Source organism: Mustela putorius, unplaced genomic scaffold (assembly GCF_011764305.1).
Source record: "Mustela putorius furo isolate JIRA1106 unplaced genomic scaffold, ASM1176430v1.1 tig00003846_pilon_pilon_pilon, whole genome shotgun sequence".
Classification (NCBI taxonomy): Eukaryota; Metazoa; Chordata; class Mammalia; order Carnivora; family Mustelidae; genus Mustela; species Mustela putorius.
The window spans coordinates 21,006,482-21,028,985 of NW_025421999.1; the positions used below are offsets into that span (position 1 = coordinate 21,006,482).

A 22,504-nucleotide genomic window follows, 5' to 3' on the forward strand; every position below is an offset into this window, starting at 1 on the left:
ATAAACTTGGTAAAAGAGATACTGGCTTCTTTGGAGCAGAAACATCTCAAAGGGATACCTCCTGCATGTAGCCAGCATGGACCTGAGCTAAATGGATGCGCAGTCCGGCAGAGTTCCGCAGCAGAGTGGGGCCTAATGCTTCCCTACCAGTAAGCTGTGTCCTGCCTCGATTCTTCTCAGGAGACTGGGGCCAGGTGTTGCTTAGGATAATTGTGTGAGCCTGAATGCGTAGCTGAATCTAAGAAACCCCTTTGAGGAGTGTTGCAGCTATGTTCGCACTTAAAATTATTTGAAAGAGAGTTAAAGCATTAGCTTCTTACATATTATACACCAATGAAATAGCTTTGTCTTAATTTTCTTAGAAACCATCTAAAAATATAGCCTCCACATCTGGATTATGCAATCCTAAGCCTAAGTAATAGACTCTGTTAAGGGAAGTGGGAGGTATCATAATTTCTTTCCATATTGCTCTGCTGCCTGAGTTTCCGTTGTCCAAAATGGAGAGGGGTCAGCTAACTAGGCTGTGCTCTGATCATTTTTTTATTGCTTTTGATTTTTAGAAGAGATAGACTTAAACCAGTGGGCACAACTGATGGTTCACAGACCCCCTCTGGAATATATACTTCTTCAGCATGTGGTCAGATCTCTCTAAATTCTTAGCTCAACCCATCAATGTGATTTTTCTTTTTTATGGGGGCATACTTGTCCAATATAATGTGGTCATTTAATAGGAAAATAGTATTTGACATGTGAAAAACATTTCACATACATTTAGTGACCTATTTGAGATAAGGAAGCATACTGTGTCCTATTTAAAGGTATAAACACAATTTCTGATTCAGTTAGAAGAGTTGTTAAATTTGATTTCTGTGAAGACATACGTATCTTTGTATTATTTTTAAGAAATTATTTCAGTAAGTTTCAGACTTTTAGCTAAACTTTGATAGACCCATGTATAGTTGACAGCCCTAATTCAACAATATGCATTTGACTAACTCTTGATTTTTGGAACAAAAGGAAAATGGTAAAACTTTATCTTAGATGGTGCCATAAAAGGTAAGAGGCTTAGAGGTGCATGGCTGGCTTGTTGGAAGAGCTTAGGACTCTTGATCTCAGGGTTGTACGTTTGAGCCCCACATTGGGTGTAGAGATTGCTGAAAATAAATATACATAAATAAACTTACAAAAATAAGAGGCTTAAACATGGCTTTTTCTTTTTTCTAAAAATGATCATAACCATAGACATGAGAGTGATGACTTTGCTTGCTTAGTACTTCTTGTCCTTAAAGATAAAAGAGTTACAGTCTTTTTTGGATCAAGGTTGGAAGTTAAGACTGCTTTCTCAGGCCTTCTTCCTTCCTCCCACATTTATCACCAGCTGACTTTTACCCAGATAGCACTTGCCTCCCTGGCCTCTTGTGCTCCCTCCCTTTTCCCCACACTTGTATACGGGCGTACCTTGTTCTGTTGTGCTTCACTTTATTGAATTTTTACAAATTGAAGGTCTGTGGCATCAAACTCTGAATCAGGCAAGTTGATCAGCTCCATTCTTCCAACAGCATTTGCGTACTTTGTGTCTCGGGGTCACATTTTGGTAATTCTCACAATACTTCGAACTTTTTCATTATTGTTGTATTTGTCCCGGTCATCTGTGATCTTTGATAGAACTGTTATTATTTTGGGGTGCTGTGAACTGTGCCCCTAAAAGGGGGCAACTTTTTTTTTTTTAAGTTTTTATTTGAATGCTAGTGAGTGGCCACAGTGTAATCTTAGTTTCAGGTGTATAGTACTCCACACTTTCTGTACATCGCCTGGTGCTCACCACAAGTGCACTCCTTATGCCCAGCTTCTGTTTTAATCTCTTCTGGTAATCATCAGTGTGTTCTCTGTAGTTAAGAGTCTGTTTCTTGGTTTGCCTCTCTTTTTTTTCCCCTTCACTGGTTTGTTTAGTTTCTCAAATTCTACATATGGATGAAATCATATGGTACTTGTCTTTCTCTGACTGGCTTCTTTTGCTTAGCATTATACTCTTTAGTTCTACCCATGTCATTGCAAATGTCAAGGTTTCATTCCTTTATTGGCTGAGTAATATTCCATTTGTGTGTGTGCACATATACATATCACACTTCTTTATCCATTCATCAGTTGAAGGACACTTGGGCTGCTTCCATAATTGGGCTTTTGCAGATAATGCTGTTAGAAATATCGGAGCATGTGTCACTTTGAATTATTTTTGTATCCTTCAGGTAAATCCCTAGTAATGCAATTGCTGGATCAGAAGATAGGTTTTTTTTGTTTGTTTGTTTTTGTTTTTTGTTTTTTTAAAGATTTTATTTATTTATTTGTCAGAGAGAGAGTGAGCACAAGCAGGGGGAGAAGCAGGCTCCCCACCAAGCAAGGAGCCCAATACAGGACTCGATTCCAGGACCCTGGGATCATGACCCAAGCTGAAGGCAGAGGCCCCAACCCACTGAGCCACCCAGGCGCCCTTCTGCCCATTTTTTAAATTGGACTATTCTTTTCTTGGGTGTTGTGTTGTGTATAGGTTCTTTTTTTTTTTTTTTTTTTAAATTAGAGAAAGAGGGAGCGTGAACAGGGGGAGCAGCAGGCAGAGGGAGAAACAGATTCCCCACTGAGCAAGGAGCCCGATGCACGGGGCGCCTGAGTGGGTTAAAGCCTCTACCTTCGGCTCAGGTCGTGGTCTCAGGGTCCTGGGATCGAGTCCCTCATCGGGCTCTCTGCATAGCGGGGAGCCTGCTTCGTCCTCTCTCTCTGCCTACTTGTGATCTCTCTCTCCTTGTTGAATAAATAGGTAAAATCTTTAAAAAAAAAAAAAAAAAAAAAAAGGGAGCCTGATGCAGGACTCAATCCCAGGACCCAGGATCACAACCCAACCCAAAGGCAGGCGATCAACTGACCAAGCCACCAAGGGATCCCTATAGATTCTTTATACATTTGGCTACTAACCCTTTACTGGATATGTCATTTGCAAATATAAGATGGCAAACCTAATGGATAAATGGATTAATCAGTTGGTCCCTTACCTCTATCTCTCCCTTTGCTCCGACCTCCCTATTTCCTGAGACACCAATACTGAATTTAGGCCAGTTAATAACCCTACAATGGCCTCTAATTGTTCAAGTGAAAAGAATTCCTTGTCTCTCACTTGAAATCAAAAGCTAGAAACGAGGAAGGTAAGTGAGGAAAGCTGAGACAGGCTGTAAACTACATGTGCCAACACAGCATCCATTCTACAGCCCATCGATCAAGGAGTGATTTTGACTTTACAATCTTATTATGTAAGAAGTACATTTCATAAAGTTTAGCTGCCATAGATCAAGAGCCCTCTGATGGATCTGGACAAAGTAGACTAAAAACCTTGTGGAAAGGATTCGCTGTTCTAGGTGCCATTGAGAACATTTGTGATTCATGGGGAGAGGTCAGAATATCAACATTAATAGGAATGTGGAAGCAGTTGATTCCAACTCTCATGGATGACTTTGAGGGGTTCAGGACTTCAGTGGAGGAACTAAACTGCAGGTGTAGTAGAAATAGCAAGAACTTGAAGTGCCTGGGTGGCTGGGTTGTTAAGCATCTGCCTTCGGCTCAGGTCATGATCCCAGCGTCCTGGGATCGAGCCCCTCATCGGGCTCCCTGCTCAGGGGAAGCCTGCTTCTCCCTTTCTCACTCCCCCTCTTGTGTTCCTGCTCTTGCTCTCTTTCTCTCTTTTTTTTTTTTTTAAAAAGAAAAGAAATAACAAGAACTAGAATAAAAAGTGGAACCTGAAGATATGATTGAATTGCTACAATTTTATGATAAATCTTGAACAGATGAGGACTGACTGCTTATCGATGAGCAAAGAAAGCAGTTTCTTGAGATGGAGTTCACTCCTAGTGAAGATGCTGTGACAGTTGTTGAAATGACAACAAAGAATTTAGAATATTACATAAGCTTTGTTGATAAAGCAGTGGTAGGGTTTGAGAGAATTGACCCTAATTTTGAAATAAGTTCCATGGGTCAGATGCTGTCAAATAGCATTGCATGCTAGAAAGAAATCATTGGCAAAAGGAGGTCAATCAAGGCAGGAAACTTAATTGTTATCTTTTTTTAAGAAATTGCTGTAACCAGTCCAGCCTTCAACAACCACCACCCCGATATATCAGGATATATATATCCTATATATATATAGTATATATCAGCAGCCATTGGCATCAAGGCAAGACCCTCCACCAGCAAAAACATGACTACTCACTGAAAATTCAGACACTGCTTAGCACTTTTTTTAGCAAGAGGGAATTCTTAATTAGTGTCTTTATATTTTTTTAGACATAATGCTATTGCACACTTAATTGATTATAGTATAGTGTAAACATAACTTTCGTCTATATGCTCTGAAAAACATTCATTTGATTCACTTTATTGCGGTAATGATTTTATTGTAGTGGTCTGGAATCGAACCTGCAATATCTCATTACATCTCTAGCCTATTGCGAGACCATGGTTTGCCTGAGGATGGGCAGTGGTGCCCATGTACGCCTCCCACAGTAATCCCAGCCATGCCTCTGTGTGGGTTATGATTCTAAGAAATGCAGTAAGGGTAACTATCGTTTCCTTTTTCCATGCCTGGAACCAGTTGTCATTACCGTGCCTCTCCCCACTTCTCCATGTAAAAGTACTTTAATGTGTATAGATTAGATTTGAGTAATCCAGATGGTTACTCCCATTTGACAAGAGGAGTAGGCGTATTAATTACTGTGTGTATGTGCTTGGTCATTAAATTTACATGAAAGTTAATACAATATTAAGGCATGGTTGAAGAACCACATGTTAATATATATACGTAAACACATATATGGTAATACAGTATCTATTACTGTAGTAGTTAAAGAACCAAGTCAGATTCTGGGTGTGAATCCAAACTTTGACAAATGGGGATAATATAAATATCTGCTTCATAGGGTTGTTATTAAATGAGATAATGTGTGTAAAGTGCTTAACACTAGGCTTAGCACTTGGTTAGCACTCAATAAACATTAGCAGTTCTTAAAATTACTTTAAATTGAAGCTTTGATATTTTAAAAGGTATTAAATTATGAGGTCCTTGCTAATTTCTTTGCTACAAGTATTTTTATAATGCCTGCTATAAGTACTGAGGGTTTTTTGATTTAGCTTTAGAAGTTTTACTAAACTAAGATTCAAGTTTTATTGCAGTGTTTTGCCATCGTAGTAACTGTTTGCCATATCCTGACCTTTTCCTTTCAACTAGAACAGGCAGATGATTTTGTCATTTTTCATCTTTTCTCTTAAAGCATATTGTCATATCATGAAGGGATGGGGTTAGCTTTGAATAGTCCCCTTTTATACAATATGCTGTTTTATCTTTATCATGACCCATCCTAGGAACCCAGACAGTGTGACTTTTCCCAATAAAGTGGCTGTTCTGTTCACCTACCATTTCATGCTTCAGTAATTACAGTGATTCTTCTCTTTTTTGGTAAGCTCTTTGTAAATATTTTTTAGTTAATTTTTTTTTAATCTGGGAACTTAAAAGTTCTGTTATTTAAGGAAAAGGTATCTTATCAAAATGAGTGATATTGGTCATGCTTTTAAGGAAAACAAATTGATAGCCTTTAGCATCTTAGAAATGTGAGATAGATATTAATGTACTGTTCACTAATTTTTTAAGTTTACTGTTTATTTTTATTTTTTGTTTTTAAAGATTTTAAGTAATTTCTACACCCAGAATGGGGCTTGAACTCAACCCCAAGATCAAGAGTCACATGCTTCCCCCCACCCCAGCAAAAAAGGGGTGAAGCACCTGGGTGGCCCAGTTGGTTAAGGGTCAGACTCTTGATTTTGGCTTAGGTCATGATCTCATGAGATTGAGCCCTGTGCCAGGCTCCATGCTGGGTTATGGAGCCTCCTTAAGATTCTCTCTCTCTCCTTCTCCCTATGCCACCCCCCCCACTGTCCCTCCCCAGCTTGCATGTGCTTGCTTGCTCGCTCGCTCTCTCTCAAAAATAAAAAAAGTTATATGCTTTACCAAATGAACAGGCCTCTCTGTCCACCCCCCCACCCCCACCCCCACTTGTAATATGCTTGCTCACTCTCTCAGAAAGAAAAAAGAATCATGTGCTTTACCTACTGAACCAGCCAGGCATCCCAAGTTTACTGTTTAGTTGTGGTTATGATACTTAACATTTGAAGTTGAACATTTAACAATTTTTTTAAAGGATTTTATTTATTTGTTTGTTTGTTTATTTATTTTGAGAGAGGGCATGAGCCCTGGAGAACAGCAAAAGGAAAGGGAGAAGCAGGCTCCCCACTCAGCAGGGAGCCCAGTGTGGGGCTCCATCCCAGGACCCTGGGATCATGACCTGAGCTGAAGGCAGACACTTAACCAACTAAGCCACCCAGGCTCCTTGAAGTTGAACATTTAAAGTATTGACTTGTTCTTCATTGTTCTTTTTAAAGCAAATGATTAGGTGTAATGCCTAGGTCACCACCAAGAATAAATAGGCTGCTAATCCTCATTAAACCCTACCCCATTGAAACAGAATTAAAACTCATTTGAAAGTAGTAGGGTGCAGAAATAATATATTTGAAATGTTAAGATTTATTTCCACTCTCTGAGCATGTAGCCATATACTTACAATAGCTAAGCTACTGGAGTGACTGCCTCTCATTTTATTTTAGATAACTTTGTTACAGAGGACCGTGTTCTATTTCTTAGAGATATTGAATATGGAGGGAAGAGTTCCAGTAGTTGTTTTCTGTCAGATTTTCTTCACACTTTGTATTTGCCTTATCCTTCTGACTAATAAGTCTTGTGTTTCACACCTGAGTCAGGGACTCAGTGCAGTGAATTTGTTCTTTATTTAGTCCATTTAATTTCTCATTTATATATGGCACAGTGCATATCAGCCATTAGACTTTGACATGGGACATCTCCTCTCAATTACAAAACACAGAAATACATAGGAAATGTTAATAGAAGGATTGAGGATTTCGGGAAGTTTGTCTTATTCTTATTCATTGCTTTGACATATTCTTCTTTTTATTTTTTCCTTAAGATTTTATTTATTTGACAGAGAGAGTCACAGCGAGAGACAGAACACAAGCAGTGCAAGTGGGAGAGGGAGAAGGAGAGGTAGAAATCAGGCTTCCCGCCAAGCAGGGGGCCCAAGGCAGGGCTCAATCCCAGGACCCTGGGATCATGACCTGAGCCAAAGGCAGATGCTTAACAACTCAGCCACCCAGGCGCTCCTACTTTAACGCATTCTTTAGATTCTAAAATTTGGGCACCATTGTCTAAGATTTTAAATTCTAATCCTAGTTTTATGTTTAAATCACAGTAAACTTTTATACACCTAATAGCTATATAATAATAATTTTTTCATCTGAAAATTTACAAATAATAGTAATTCCTTTCACATGTGTTTTAGTAATAGTTTTTCATTATGAAACCCCATAAAAGTCTCTGGAAACGATATTAAAATATAACAAAATTACTATGGTTGCCATCCAGTATAGCAATTTATATTACATACCAAGGTATCTTAATCAGTGCTGTAGAGAATACAAAGATGAGTAATACACAGACTGTGACATCAGAGAGCTTATAATCATAGGGTTGGACCACTTTCAAGTTTATAATTTACTTAGGGTATGATAAGTATGTGGATTGTAATAACCATGATACACCAAGAATACAGTAGTGTTTTACATTTGTGGCCTCAGGTTCTGATACATTGCTTGGCACATATTAAGTGATTAATAAATATTTATAGCATTACTGAAATTTGATATCAGATTAGTTTGAGGGTTTCCAGGCACTGGGAAAGGGTAAAGGGCTCTCTTTTTTTTTTTTTTTTTTTAAAGTAGGCTCCTCACCCTATGTGGAGCTTGAACTCACAACCCCAAAATCAAGATTCGCATGCTCTACTGACTGAGCCAGCCAGCCACCATGGGAAAGGTCTCCCTCAAGTGAAGGGGCTTAGGGACAACTTCCTGAGGAGAAGGCCATTGAGAGGATAAACATTGGAGGGTCTGTAGACATCTACATTGGCATGAATGGCAGGAGAGGTCAGTAGAAGGGCATGAACGTGGTGGCCACAGGGAAGTGTCCGGCCACGTCTGAGAATACTGTACTCTGGTTTGGCTGGAACTGAAACTGTGGAGCTAGGAGACTGTTTGGTGGACAACAATGGCCAGGCTCCTGTTTGATTTCACAGAGAGTAAAAGTAAGAGAAAAGGAGAGAGACCTGACGTTTATTGAGTCCTACCATGTGCTAAGAAGTATGGTAGTCGATTACTGTAATTATCACACTTAATCCTCAGTACTCTGGTAATTTCCATCCTGTGTTCAGCCAGAAAGAACCATGGTGGTAGAATTTGATACTGGCCCTAAGGGTAAGTTGAGAGAGGGAGAATCCTGACACAGGGAGAAGTTCCTGGAGAAGCCTGCTAAGAGAGAAGGAAATCCTGGTAGTCGCAGAGAGATTGGACGGAAGCTGGTGCAGTCAAGACAAGCTGCAAAAGTAGAATCTAAAGATCCTGAACTGGGTTTGAAGATGGAGAGAGAAGAGTTAGAAGAGCTTACCAGCAACAGAGACTTTGAGGCAGCAGATGAGGGAGGAGGGGCTTCCTCGGAAAGGGGAGGAGCTCAATTATGCCGCAGCTGGGTACGGAGGCCTGTGAGCGGCTGGAAGCTGGGCCCTGGGGCGGAGGTGGTATCATGGGGCGGCAAGTGTAAATGCAGGCCCCCCCCCCCCACCTGTCCTGTCTATAGATGTGAGATCGCTGAAACTGCCTCTGCAGATACTAGCTGCGAGGAGGGGCTATGTGGGGAAGAGAAGTGGGGAGGTTACTCAAGTAGTGCTGGGCGGGCTTGCTTTCTCCCTCTCTCTCTTTCTCCCCTCCCCTCTCTTCCTCCTTCTTTCCCTCCCTCTCTCCCTCCTCCCTTTCTTCCTCCTTCTCCCCCCCCCCCGCTTTTTTTTTCTTCTTTTTTTCTTTTTGGCTTGGTGGCAGAGAAGTGGGCCTAGCACAGGTGAGGCAGATAGGATGAGAAGTCTAACAGTGCGGTGTCATTGAAGCCAAGTGTTGAAAAACATGTTCTGATAGAGGCCAGGTTGTACAGGGCTTGAAGGAAGTGGCAAGAAAATAGGGCTTTTTAGGTTCTCCGGAAGGAAGGCCGGTGATTCTGCGCGTATCTGGGGGGGAGGGCGCTGTCGGGGCGGTTGCAGGGATTGGAGGTATGCCACGTGTCTGAAGGTCTGGCAAGGAGCGGGACAGTTCCTGGCTGCCCTCTGTGAACGTGTCGCCCCTTGCCCCACATAGGAAGGACCTCAGTGAATGGTTGGTGATTACATGTTGGGAAACTATAGTGATTTGTGTAACACTTCTTTGTCCCCCTTTATACCCTGAGTTTACTGAATGGAGCCGAGTCACCTGCACAACCCCTACAGCGCTGTACATATGGCCGCCGAGGTATAAACATTTCTTTATACCAGCCTCCTGAGGGGAAGAACTCGGGCTTTGGACTCAACTGATCTGACTTAGAATTTTTCTTCTTACTAATCTGACTCTAACCAAACTATCCAGCCTTTTTCTAAGCCTCATTTTTCTCTGCTGTAAAATGGGGGTAAATGAGCACCTCTATTATAGGGCTGTTGAGAGGATTAAAGATACAGTGCAGTCCTAGTGGCTGGTGTGTGTGGTTGGCCCCCATTAAGTAACTGGTGTTTGGCAATCTTCCTATTGTGTAACCTTGAATAAGTTACTTAACCTCACTGACCCTCGGTGTTTTTGTCTCTGAAAGGGGAAGATTAAACCCATCTCATGTGGTATTTGAAGGAACCAGTGAGACGCCACATGCAAAGCCCTTAGCTGGCACAGTGCCCGAGTACTTGGCAATCACAGAGCATGTGTGCCTTTCTGCTTTTTGTGTATAAATACAGTGGCTAAGAGCACAGACTACGGAATCAGACTGTGCAGATACAGCTTCTGGCCCTTTTACTTACTAGCTGTACTTGACCTCCCTGTGCCTCAGTTTCCTATAAATTGGGAGAAATCATAGTCCCAGCCCCATAGGACTGTGGTGAGGAAAACGGATATGAGTGTCAATAAAAAAAAACTTAGGCCCGTGCCTGGCACATGGTCAGCGCTAGATGTGCCTGATTTCTAAAAACGTGACTTTAGTGCTTTCTTTCCCTCTCTTTAGTCTATTAAGTAGTTTTAACCTGATGTCATCTGAGTAGGATGTCTTGCTTATAAAGAATGGGGTCCCTTTATGATGAAATTGGCCATGTTTGTGGGGTGGGGGAGAATATCACAAAACATTAAAAACAATAAAACTGCCTCTTCGTGGTTGGGCCTGAATGGATAACATGGCTGTGGTTTAGAATCTTCCAAATACTACGAAAAGGCTACACTTTGGCTCCCATTCTGGTCAAGGTCCACTCCAGAGCACTGGCAGGCTGGCTCAGATCTTATCTTTGAAAAACTTTTTTGTCACTTGCAAATTTGCCTCCATTTCTCTGCACCCCCCACTTCTGCCAGCTGGTTTCCAGGAACAGTGGGGAATGCAGTTTGAATAGAACCCAGGAGGAAGCAGCAAAATTGGAAGGACAGGTGGTGAGTAGTTGGCCAATCTGGAAACCTTTCCTCTCCTGCTGGGGAAGATTTTCTTTTACTAGCAAGGCATTTTTCTAACAAAATTCCAGGAACATATACCAAATTGTGCCCCTCACTTTTTCAGTCCTGTCAAGGATAAAAGCTCTATTTTCAAAGAACTACAGAGTTTATTATGTCACTGAGGGCGTGGCCGGGTCTTTACTGGTGTCTGAAACAGGCTTCATAGAAGAGGTGGCTGCGTCAAACCAACGGATTCTGCTCCTGTTCCTGTGGCAAGCTACTGTTGCAAAATCTGTTGTGCTGTGTTGTGTTGATATCCTCTCTCCCCTAGGAGAGACTCTTGACTGCATCTCCTCGGTGATTCTTGGCTGCCCCAGATCCCTCTCCCATTCCCACCCTGGTGTTGGGATGGCAAGCAGACTTCATCTCTGGTGCCAGCTCCTATTGATTATAGTGATTGCCTGGAGTGCTGTGTTGAGAAGAATTGAGAGGCCACATACAGACTCAGAAGTGATTAATTAGCAGTGTCTGCTGTACCTCGGGAGAAGGGGTGACTAAGTGTGCGCTGTGCGTTTGCCAGACTTTGTGCATTCCGTGATAGGGTTTAGTCTTGAGAGTCTCAATTTTGTGCTTCAGCATTTTTGTCGTCGTATTCGTATAGATCAGTTAATTTATTCTACAGTAAAGTACAAATAAGTAGAAGTAATAGAATCGTGTATTAGCTGAGATTGTGTAGAGTTACCTCTGTGAGCTTTCTCGTTGCTTTAATTAAGGAGGATCTTGGATACCTAACTTACTCTTCATTTTCTCACTAACGAAATGAGTAAATTGTTCTCTGACCTTTTTGTTGAGGTTCTCTTGCTTAGTTAACACATGGTTTTATCTTTATTTTGTAAAGCAGAAAATACTCCGAAATTTTGGTGGTAATTCTACTTATTGGACTAATAGTAAATGGACATGAATCACTTGAAACCTTGGGCACACAGCAGGCAGCTAGACCAGACTTGGGGCTTATAATCATTTCTTTAAAAAGGAGATAGAAGGTTATTGAATATACTGCAAGGGAGCAGCAGGCAGGCAGCAAAAGAGAGACTGTCTGCCGGGGGTTATAATCATGATAGAACAGACCAGACGTGGTCATTCGTAAAGGCATAGTCACGTGTATGTGTTGCCCTTCGGCTTCCCTCCTTAGAGGCCAGGGATAATTTTGGTCTAACCACTGAGGTCTAAAGGTATTACTTCTTATTGTTTTCTTTTCCATGAGTCAGGGTAAATCTTTTATTTTTTGGCAGCTGACAGAGAATATGCTTTCATTGAGGCAATAATGATACTATTGAAAATGTAAGCAAAATTCCAAATATGAGGACATTTTTTACATTCTCTAACTCAAGGATAGATATAGTAGACTCCTTAGAATAAATTGTGGGTAAAATATGCATAACAAAATTACCGTTTTGGCCATTTTAAGTGTGCCATTCTGTGGCATTAAGCACGTTCACATTGTTGTATAACCATCAGCAATATCTGTCTCCAGAACTTGTCTTACTTAGTTGAAAGTCTGCACCCGCGAAACACTGTCTTCCCATTCCTTCTCCCCTCCTTTCTCTGGCAAACACTGGTCTTCTCTATGTGAACTTGACCATTCTGGGAAGCTCATTTGGAGATTCTAACCTCTAGTTACTTATTTCACTTAGCGTGTCCTCAGGGTTCATCCATCTTGTAGCATGTGTCCACATTTCCTCCCTTTTTATAGCTGAATAGTATTTCATTGTATGTATGTATCACGATGCATTTATTTATCCATTTATCTGTCGGTGGACACTTGCTAGTTTCCACCTTGAAGCAATTGTGAATAATGCTGCTATGAACATAGGTGTATCAATATTTGTTCAAGTCTCTGCTTTCAGTTTTTTGGGGTACATACCCAGAAGAGTCATTTGGTCATTTTATTTTCAATTCTTTTGAGGAATGACCATCCAATTTTCCATAGTGGCTGTGTCACTTTATAGGCCAACAACAACGCACAAGGGTTCCAGTTTCTCCACATCTTTGCCAATACTTGTTTTTTAGTTAGCTAGTATGTGTGTGTGTTTTTAAAGTAGGCTCCATGCCCAGTGTGGAGCCCAGTATGGGGCTTGAACTCATGACCCTGAGATCAAAACCTGGGCTGACATCAAGAGTTGGATGCTTACCTGACTGAGCCACCCAGGTGCCCCTCTAGTTTTCTGATAATAGCCATCCTAGTAGATGTGACATGGTACCTTGTGGCTTTGATTTTCGTTTCCCTAATGATTATTGAGGTTTAGCATCCTTTTATGTGCTTATTGGCCCTTTGTATATCTTCTTTGGAGAAGTGCATGTTCAAATGCTTTCCCCATTTTTAAAAATCAAACTGTTTATGTTGTATATTGGATATTGATCTCATATCACATATATGATTTGCAAATATTTTCCCCCATTCCATAGTATGCCTTTTTATTCTGTTGGTAATATCTTTTTTTTTTTTAAAGATTTTTTATTTATTTATTTGACAGAAATCACAAGTAGATGGAGAGGCAGGCAGAGAGAGAGAGAGGGAAGCAGGCTCCCTGCTGAGCAGAGAGCCCGATGCGGGACTCGATCCTAGGACCCTGAGATCATGACCTGAGCCGAAGGCAGTGGCTCAACCCACTGAGCCACCCAGGCACCCGGTAATATCTTTTGATGCACAGAAGTTTTTAATTTTGAAGTCTGACTTAACTATTTTTTTATTTTTTTGAAGATTTTATTTATTTATTTGACAAAGCAAGATTACAGGCAGGCAGGCACTGAGCTACCCAGGCACCCCAACTTTTTTTTTTTCTTTCTTTCTTTCCTTTTTTTTTGGGGGGGGTTACATGTGCTTTTGGTGTTATATCTGAAAAATCTGTTGGATTATGAAACCTACTATCATGATATTTCCCCCTATGTTTTCTTATAAGACTTTTATAGTTTTAGCTCTTCTGTTAAGGTTTCTGACCTACTCTTGAGTTAGTTTTGTATATGTAAGCCAAGAGTCTAATTTTTTTTTTTTTTTTGATGTGAGTATCTGATTTTCCCAACACCATTTGTTGAAAAGACAAATATAAGGACCCCATTGAATCGTCTTGGCACCTTTGTCAAAAACCATTTGACCATATATGTGAGGGTTAATTTTGGGGCTGTGCTAGACTTTCAAGGGTTAGATAACTTAGCTTACATCTAATCTCATCATTTCTCACTGATATTATTGGTACAGTTTCCTAACTGTTCTCCCTAACTAGTATCATTTCTTGAAGTCCATACCACTGGTAAACTTTGTTTCTCTTTTTTCTTTTCTCTTTCTCATTCTCATTTAGTTTCATCTTTTAAAAGATTTTATTTATTTGAGAGAGAGAGAGACCACAAGCGGGGGGTGGGGGGAACAGGGACAAGCTGACTCCCCACTGAGAGGGGAGCCTGAGATCATGACTTGAGCCAAAGTTAGACATTCAACTCACTGAGCCACCCAGACACCCCTAAACTTCCTTTAAAAAAAAAAAATCATGTTATTCAGCTGCTCAGTTGGGTTTCCTATTCCCTGCAGGATGAATTTCAGCCTCCTTAGCTCTGCAGATAAAGCTTATCCTCGCCTTGTTCATGCCCACCTTTCCCCCATTTTTTCCCACCACTTTTTTAAAAAAAGATTTTATCTATTTATTTGAGAGAGAGAGAGAGAGAATGAGAGAGAACATGAGAGGGGAGGTCAGAGGAGAAGCAGACTCCCCATGGAGTTGAAAGCCTGGATTCGGGACTTGATCCTGGGACTCTGGGATCATGACCTGAGCCAAAGGCATTCACTTAGCCAACTAAGCCACCCAGGCACCCCCACCACCTTTTTTTAGGGACCCTCATGGAAATTTCCTTAAAGCCCTAGGAAGAGACTTGCTTTTATTCTCTCCTGCTTGTGCACTTACTTCTCCACTTCCTCATACACTTGATACAGTCCTACTTGTGTCCTGCTGCCCTTTGAAATATTTCTTGGTTGGGCCTTCCTTTCCAAAGTTAGGCATTCTCTCTCCTTGGTGCTATAACAGCCCAGACCTTGAAATGGCATTTTTTATCATATTTTATAAATTTTGCTGACATTTCTCTTTGCCCTCCTTGATTATAGGTCTCATGAGGTCAGGAACTTTGTCCTGTTCATTTTTGTATGCCTAGCACCTGACTTAGTGCCTTACATGACACTGGCAATTGATAAATATTGGTTGGATGAAATGAATTAATCTAAAGCTTTAAAGAGAGGAAGACAGCAGGTCAGGAATAAAAAATGTTTTCCTTTCTTAGAAACTATTGCTCTGGCCTGTGGGCTCCAAGGAAAGATTTCTTTTTTCCCCTTAAGATATTTTCCCTCTTTCTCTGTACTTGTGACTATGATTGCAATCATTATTACCCTCTTCCAGACAAGGAAACATAATCTTAATGATATTTTGAGAGGAAGGAGAGAATAGGAGAAGACAGAAAAAGAAAGAGCTCCAGTGAGGGGAAGGTGAAAGAAATCATCCACCTCAAAAGCATTCACAAGTGGCACTTGAAGTTGAGTTGGGATTGACTCAAGGTTCTGAGATACAGTGATCTGCTGTGAGGGATGCAGTCTTATAGACCAACATAAAACACATGTCCCTTAGCACCTTTTGTCACAAGGGCCTCTTGTGCCTGTGAGATTTGGAATAGGTGAATAATTAATTATTTGCCTCAAATATGGCATCTCCTACACAAAGAGAAACTTTTTGTCTTACTTTGATGTTTCTGCTTCTGTAGCCAAGTTTGTGAATAAATGAAAATTTCTGGTCAGATCTTAGTTAAAACAGGTTGACACAAAAGTCTTACTATCATCTACCTGCGTAGCACTCCTTTATGATATAGTGAGAATAGTGAGCCACATTCTTCAGTCCTCTGTGTGTGTGTGACTGACATGTTCTTTTGGCTTTGTTTGGGAGAAGTTAATGAATAGAGGATCCAGAGAATAGCAGAGCCAGAAAAACAAATCTGGTTAATTCACAAGAGTTAAGGATGACAAGAAGGTTTGTGAGGCCAGGAGACTTCACGCTCAAGGACGTGTTATTGCTCTTCTGTGTTATCCCTGCAATCGCAGTCCTCTCTAATATTTTGAAGGAGCAATATGGTCAAGGCTCCACCCTTGGTTACTTTTTGGACCCTCACCAACAGTGCAGGACGTTTTCTCCCTCAACATGTCAATGATTCTGAAGTTAAATGTTTAAAAAAGAAGGGGCGCTTGGGTGGCTCAGTGGGTTAAAGCCTCTGCCTTCTGCTCAGGTCATGATCTCAGGGTCCTGGGATCGAGCCCTGCATTGGGCTCTCTCCTCAGCAGGGAGCCTGTATCCTCCGCTCGCTCTCTGCCTGCTTCTCTGCCTACTTGTGATCTCTGTCTGTCAAATAAATAAAGATCTTTTAAAAAGTATATACTGGAGACTACGGAGTTACCCCAGTTTGGGAATTGGAAATGGATGGCTTCCAGAGTCCCGGGACAGGGTGGCCCTCACATTCATTTTGGTTCCGAGATTTTACAATTCTAAATGGTCCTTGATCCTGTCAGAACATTTTAGGGAATAATGTCTATCTTAGAGGGATGGATTCTACCAGTGAATTCAGTTCTTGAGATATATAATCTGCTTCCTGAGCCTTAAGCATTTTTGGAAGCTTGAGGTATAAAATGTATAAACCCTGATAGGCTTCTATGGTTCTCATTAATTCTAGTTAACAGACCACCTCAGCATTTTAATTATAATCTCGTGGTGGTACTCCAGTGACTTCAAAGAATAACCACACCTTTTAAAGGCAACTTACTTTCGATGGTACATATGTGCTAATTGGGAAGAATCTGATTCAGTACTTGAAGCCTCTGAAATCCTTGGATGAGGTACAAATGCTGAGCTGGGAGTATAGTATGCTATTTGTATATTATTTCATTTCATGAAGTGGTAACTTGGCAGAGTCATATTTAGAAGTGATTGCGCTCTACCGTCCTTCTCCTCAGCTCTCTTTTGTGTGGGTATAATGCAGTAGTATCATAGGCATTTATGCACTCCTGTTTGCATAAGCCTTTTATTGGAAATAACCCAGCAAAATAGCACTCACTGCTCGCTTAGCACAGTTGGGCCTTCTCGAAGGCTCATTTTCCTCCATATCAAAAGAATGAAATCTTTGGTTAGTGATGGTAGGATAACATCCATGGTCAGGATATTCACAGATAGGCCTTTTCCTTTATCATGGACTCAAATCTCGAGGAAGGAAGTCAGGAGTCTGGTGACCTAATTCTGTGGACTGTATGTCTAATGAAAACAGCCAGTTCAAATGGACATTATTTAACTTTTCCTCATCATGGTAAAAATATATTTAACAGATACATGACTCCAGGATATTTTATCAGGTTTTAGAAATCTGATCTATGTAATTACAGTGTTAATGGATTTATAAATTAATATCCTAGATGACTTAGTTTGTTTACACTTGGCAATTTGGTAAGTGTGACATCTTCAGAGTGTATCTCATTTTAAAAATATGAATAAATAAAATATATGATAATAGCATATACCATAACATCTTTGTTGATTAAAGATTTGCCATTTTCTGGCTCAATTTATTTATTTGTATTTTGGAAATATAGAATAGGGTTATAAGCCCCCACGTACCCTTTACCCAGCTTTAGAAGCTGCCAGCTTTTTAAAACTGATCATTTAAGTAATGCCATTATTTTAAAATTATGAAAATCACCTGTGGTCCCATCCACCTAACACAACTCTTAACATTATATATTCTTTTCCTCTTTCCTCAAAGTTATAATTGATATGGCTTTCCTCTTCTTTTTGTGGAACATAATCAAACTAAGAGCTGGTAATAGCTCCCATTGATTGATGTCCTCCTCTGCCAGGTGCTGGGCTAGTTGCTTTCGATATAATTCCTAGAATCTGCACAATAACAATGGAGTATAGGCACGGCACTGCTGCTCCCTGTAGCCACCCCCCACCCCTGCCCACCATTTACGCATCTGAACCTGACTCAGGTTAGGTAACTTGCTTAGGGGTCATACAGGTGATATATGGATTCACACTAAAGTATCACTCCCAAGGTCTCACTCCTGCCTTTCTATAAAGGGGCCTCTTCAAAAGTATTTCTTTCATATTGCTACATAATTGCCTTTAGAAGTCAAAGAAATGTCAGGACGCAAATTGGACGAGTAAGCTCCAGAAGCAGTGCTAGGAGAGTTGGTGCTGGGAACTTTAAGAGCAGTAACTGTAAGAGCAACACGAGGCGTGATCCCTGCCCTTCAGTCTCTGTGCCGCAGTGTGGCTGGACCTCTGCTAACGCAGAATATAAAACAAGACTAACTGTGGTATTATTAGCTGTAAATGTTCTAAAAGCTCCACAGAGAAGGAGATGGTTGAGGATTGCGCCCCATCTGTAAAGAAGGCTGCTAACAGATTTAGGATTTCAGCTAAAATTAAAAAGACTGACAACGCCAAATGCTGGTGAGGATGTGGGGCACCCAGAGCCCTCGTGCATGCGTGTGCGCGTGCTCGCTGGTGGAAATGTGAGGTGGTAAGAAGGTACATATCTGTGGGCCTGCGATTCCACTTCTAGGTGTTTACCTCCAAGAAATATAAGTGTATGTCTTGCAAAAGACTTGTATGTATGTACTGGTAGCAGCTTGTATATAGTAAATCTGTGTTAGTTTACCTTTGCTGTGTAACAGATGACCACAGACAAACTACACCCACATTATTAGCTCACCATTCTGTGTAGATCAGAGATTCAGGGACGCCCGCGTGGCTCCGTCAGTTAAGCATCTGACTCTTCTTTTCAGTTCAGGTCATGATCTCGGAGTCTTGGGATCAAGCCCTTGTCGGGCTCCTTGCTCAGTGGGGAGGCTGCTGGAGACGCTCTTCACCCCTGCCTCCCCCTCTTTTGCTACCCCCCCCCATAAATAAATCATAAATCTTAAAAAGGAAAAAAAAAAAAGAAATTCAGCATATCATGGCTGGATTCTATACTCAGGGTTACCATAAGGCTGAAATGAAGGTGTCAGCAAGAACGAGTTCTCATCTGGAGGCACTGAGAGGAAAACACCCACTTCCAGCTCATTCTTATTGGCAAAATTCAGTATCTTGCAGCTGTAGGACTTGAGGTCCTGCTTGCTTGCTAGGTGTTTGCCTTGTGCCACTGTCAGCTCTTAGAGGTCCCCTGCAGTACTTGACTAGTGGGCCCCTCCTATCCTCATGATAGCAATAGTACTTCAAAACTTTATGCTGAAAGAAGCATAAAGAGTACTTATTGTATGATTCCATTGAAGTTCTAGAAGAAGCAAAACTAATCTGTAATAATAGAATAAATTTGGCAGTTGGTGGTGGGGTTAAGGAGAGAGAGATTGTCTGAGAATGAGCACTGGAGAACTATTCAGGGGTCACAAAAGTATTCTACATCTTGATAGGAGTGTGGGCTACATAGGTGCTTTCATTTTTCAGAACTCTTCTTTTTTTTTTTAAAGATTTTATTTATTTATTTGACAGACAGAGATCACAAGTAGGCAGAGAGGCAGGCAGAGAGAGGGGGAGGCAGGCTCCTTGCTGAGCAGAGCCGGATGCAGGGCTCGATCCCAGGACCCTGGGATCATGACCTAAGCCGAAGGCAGAGGCTTTAACCCACTGAGCCACCCAGGCGCCCCTCATTTTTCAGAACTCATGAACTTTACTCTTAAGATCTGTTTATTGGACTGAATGTAAATTTCACCTCATTTTAATAAAAAGTGAAGCATTACTCTACCGAATCCTTGTTTTACCTCTCACCAGTCTTTTGGTTTAAGAATGAACCACACTGACATATATAACAACCATCAGAAAACATGAAAGCTAGAAACAACTTTGCAAATTATCTAGTCTAATTCCCTTTTAAACACTACTGTCTTGGTGACGAAAAAAGTTTAAAGTTGCTAATGATAAAATCTGCTGCAGCCACCTTCTGTACTCAGGAGGGGAGCTAGAAAATTTTACCTATTTGTGCTTGCCAGCAGAAAATATGACAGAAGGACAGATTTGCTAACAGCAATACATCTTGAAGTGTAAGCGCAGAATCTGGATCAAGACATTTTACTTCGATGTGTTTGGCAGGAGACATTTTCTTACTGCTGTTGATTTGATCGGGGAATTCATAGCATTTTGCTGTTGCCTGTGATTTGGCTGAGAAATCATTTGTAAAAACTCCATTGTAGCTAATCAAGGACACATGGTGTTTGTTTTAGAGTATCTGTGACCTCAACCTACCCCTGTAGAAGTGATTTCTGCGATAACCAAAGATTTGATAATATGAGCGGGAAAAGGACATATGTAGGTAGTTGAATATCACTAAACTGCCCCTTGTAGTTCCTGTGCTATTCTTTAAAAAAAAGTTTTCTCTCATTATCTACTAGGAGAATAATTTCCTATGATACATCAATTTCCTGTGATTCCCTGACTATTGACTTTAGATTTTAAGTACATACTGAAAATATTTGGATATCTATTAAAATCATTACAACTCTAAAAGGTTTTATTTTTTTAACAATTACTTTAGTTATCTTAATAATTCTGAATTGTGCTTTGGCTTTTTTTTGTGATACATGTGCCAGCATTTAAACTTTTTAAAATTTGGGGCGCCTGGGTGGCTCAGTGGGTTGAAGCCTCCTCCTTCGGCTCAGGTCATGATCCCAGGGTCCTGGGATCGAGCCCCATATCAGGCTCTATGCTCAGCAGGGAGCCTGCTTCCTCCTTTCTCCCTCTCTGCCTGTCTCTCTGCCTACTTGTGATCTCTGTCTGTCAAACAAATAAAATCTTTAAAAAATTTTTTTAAAATTTATTTTCTTAGAAACATTTTATTTTCTAATTGAATTTCTTCACAGAGGTCTTCAGGAAGCCTATATTCCTTGACACCTCTGTAGTCATTTTAGGGCCTGTTAGTTATTAGGGCAGCCTTCCAGAGTGGTGGTGGTTCTGGTTAGTGATGTGGAGAGGATTAGTAAACACCCACTCTGTCTTACCTAAATTGTTGATATAGTGTGGAGTGGGTAATCAGAGTAAACTAAGAGTCTTGGAATTAGAATTGTTCAGTTCTTTTGAGTTCTGAGAAATTAAGAGTTTTTTTTATAGGTCACTTTTTTTTTTTAAAGATTTTATTTATTTGACAGAGAGAGAGAGAGATCACAAGCAGGCAGAGAAAGAGGAGGAAGCAAACTCCCTGCTGAGCAGAGATCCCGATGTGGGGCTCGATCCCAGGATCCTGAGATCATGACCTGAGCCGAAGGCAGAGGCTTAACCCACTGAGCCACCCAGGCGCCCCTGTATAAGTCACTTTTATATGATAATCCCTCTATATAGTTGTGTCTGTAACAGTCTTGGTTTTTCTGTATTAAAAAACAGAATTTTGGCGTGGTTTACTTATAATTATAGTTCATGTAAAATGATTTTGTGAGATGAAAGGTCTTTGTTTTGATTTCCAGCTATTAAAATAATTATTCTATAAAATATCTGTACACAAAAAGACAAGTCCTGTATGATTAACACTTATATGAGGTGTCTAAAGTAGCTAAATTCATCGATACAAAAAAGAGATGCCGGTTGTCAGGAGCTGGGGAGAAGGATTTATGGGGAGTTGTTTAATGAATATTAAAGGGGAGTTGTTTAATAAGTATTAAGGTTTCAGTTTTGCAAGGTGAAAAAGTTTGGGAGATCTGCAAAATAGTGAATAAATTTGTCATTGAACTGTATACTGTAAGATGGTAACTTTTATGTGTATTTTATCATAGTTAAAAGTTAAAAAAATTAGGATATCTGCTTTTCATGCTACATTTACAAGTGAGCACTGAGTAGTGTGTATAATTATTGAATCCATATGTTATGGACCCAAATATAAAATTATATGTTAATTTTAACATATAATATAAAATTTTATGTTAATTATAGTTCAATTTTTAAAAATCTCTGTTTTCCATTTTTGAGATGAGAAAACCAAGGCAATAATTATAACGAAGGAATGTAAAATGTAGCTTAATATATTGATTTCAGTGTAACAGATTCTTTTAGCCTCATCGTGTACGTCTGTCTCCCAGTGTGCGTTGCGCTTTAGTATGCTTCTCTCCTGGGGCAACTCCTTACCCCATCTCTTTCTGACTTCTCAACACATTCTTACACTTAAACTCCTTCCCCAAATTACTTGCTTGGTCGATTTGAAAAGTTTTTAGTAAGAAGAAGATCATAACTGAAAATGATGTAAGTTTGTAATGTAATCTACGGTCTCTTTGTCTAGTATTTTAACCTTTTACTAGAGACCTGTGAGAACCGTTCTGGGACAAGGACTCTGTGTCAGGCATTGTGCTAGTGCTTCTACATGATGTGTTTTGCGAGTCGATGGTTTATCAGAAATTAATCAAACTGGCCAGACTGAAAGGAACTTTTGATTATTATTTTGGAAGATGGCTTTGGCCATGGGAACATTTTTCTTCTTGGGACAACATATAAGTTACTTAATGAGGATTTATTCCTAACAAGAGTACCTTTTGGTGTTTAAAAGTGTGCTTAACATGTGTTTTACTAAAATAGGGAACCCATTTCCAATATGTGGATAGCTGTAATGTCTCCAAAGTTTTTGTTATGCCAGATCTATGAGATTTAGATCAGTGGGGGCCGGGCTCCAGAGAATGAATGAGAGAGCATGCCTTTTCTTCTAACTATAGCATTTATATCACTGCTCATAGGGGACTGTTGATGGGCAGCACGCTGCATCGTACCGAACGGAAGGCCATGCATCAGTGTTTGTTCTTAGCAGTTATTTTTAGCAGCAGAGT

At 40.4% G+C, this 22,504-nt stretch overlaps 1 protein-coding gene across 5 annotated transcripts in view; it reads left to right on the top strand.

Moving 5' to 3' along the window:
* The window catches only part of NCOA2 (nuclear receptor coactivator 2), a 303,163-nt gene that overhangs the window by 139,371 nt on the left and 141,288 nt on the right, over positions 1-22,504 (top strand). The gene's annotated exons all lie outside the window — the stretch shown is intronic.